This window comes from Etheostoma cragini, chromosome 11 (genome assembly GCF_013103735.1).
Source record: "Etheostoma cragini isolate CJK2018 chromosome 11, CSU_Ecrag_1.0, whole genome shotgun sequence".
NCBI classification, from domain to species: Eukaryota; Metazoa; Chordata; class Actinopteri; order Perciformes; family Percidae; genus Etheostoma; species Etheostoma cragini.
Window position 1 is genome coordinate 431,254 of NC_048417.1, and position 2,084 is coordinate 433,337.

Genomic DNA, 2,084 nt, shown 5'->3' on the forward strand with positions numbered 1-2,084 from the left:
CCCCTACACCACCCGCTCTCCACCCACTCAATCCCCTACACCACCCGCTCTACGCCCACTCACTCCCCTACACCACCCTCTCTCCACCCACTCACTCCCCTACACCACCCGCTCTACGCCCACTCAGTCGCCTACACCAGCCACTCTCCACCCACTTAGTCCCCTACACCACCCACTCTCCATCCACTCAGTCCCCTACACCACCCACTCTACGCCCATTCACTCCCCTACACCACCCACTCTCCACCCACTCAGTCCCCTACAACACCCAGTCTCCACCCACTCACTCCCCTACACCAACAGCTCTCCATCGCAGCTTCGCCACCACACACACAAGCACCGGCCAAACAGCGACACGTTTTCACCGGAGGAAGAGGTAAACACTTAGAGATAACACTCGGGGATGCCTTCTATTCCTAAATCTAAATATGTGTACCAGTACATATCTGAACTAACAACATGATCCCTGTCAGTAGATGGAAAGAAAACGTTGACGTTCACTCGCTGCTATTCACTGACAGTAAAAAGTAAAGTCATTGTATGCACTGCTGCGTTACTAAATGAAGGAGATGAATGAAGGAGATGAATGAAGGAGACTTTTCCAAATCTTGACAATTCCTCATCTGCCCTCTCATGTCTGGCAGGTTGGAAATTATTCGGCTGCTGGCCTTTCCTCCTCTTCCTCCTCTTCCTCCTCTTCCTCCTCCCAGTCAGTCTCCGTAGTTCTAGTGCTAGGCTGAGACTTCGCTGCCCAGTGTGACGTCATCACCGAATTGACTTAATAAACCTGCGAATACCAAAAATTACCAAAAACTGACATTTGACACTATTTGGAGACATTTTTAAACGTGATATACATATGTTGAGTGCTTTTTGTACCCAATAATGAACAATGGTGGTTAAACTGCAACATGGGCTTTAAAGGAGCAGAGCGTGACAGACAGCCCAGAAATCTCAAAAAAACTCGAAGACTTCTGGAAGAAGAATGGGCAAAGATACCTCCAACAAGAATTAAAGACTCTTGGCTGGCTACAAGAAGCGTTTCCAAGCTGTAGTACCATTGGCCACTTTTGCAGAACCCATTTTTTTGTCTTCTGTTGTTCTCAGTTTACTTAAGCCTGTTATTGGTCTATATTTCTTGAAAACTCAGCTAGAGAGAAGTTGTCTCTGTCCGTGTTTTAATAGACACACCTGGGGCAAAGTTGGAAACCAGAATCAGCTTTAATCTAATCTAGTCCTCAACTTTCACATCATTTCACTGGAGTTATCATTATTATTGTATATGTCATCAATACCATATTCAATCTAAATGGATGGGAATATATCTACTGTACGTTGCATTTGACGCACGACTAAGACAACTCAACAGATTCGGTATTCTGCATTCATTCACAGCAAATCATTGCGTCTTGATGGCGCTACCATTAGCACATAGTAACATGGATAGCGCTAACATTAGCACATAGTAACATGGATGGCATTAACATTAGCACATAGTAGCATGGATGGCGCTAACGTTAGCAAATAGTAGTATGGATGGCGCTAACGTTAGCACATAGTAGAATGGATGGCGCTAACATTTGCACATAGTATGGATGGTGCTAATGTTAGCACATAGTAGTATGGATGGCGCTAACATTAGCACATAGTGGTATGGAGGGCGCTAACGTTAGCACATAGTAGTATGGATGGCGCTAACGTTAGCACATAGTAGCATGGATGGCGCTAACATTAGCACATAGTAACATGGATGGCGCTAACATTAGCACATAGTAGCATGGAGGGCGACATGATTGAAAATGAAGAAACCACAGATCCTGCAGATAAGCAGCAAGACATTCCCATCATCCTCGGCCCTATCGGTGGGAGATGTTTGAGACAGTAGACATCAAGAAGGACTCCTGGCCAATGTGCTGGGGAACTTCTTCATAAATGTCTGTTTAGTCATTCATATGTTAACCTTTATTTTATTTCCAGATGCCATATTTGAGTACACACACATACATTGGTGTGAAAAAGTGTTTGCCCCCTTCCTCATTTCCTGTTCCTTTGCATGTTTGTCACACTTAAGTGTTTCAGAACAT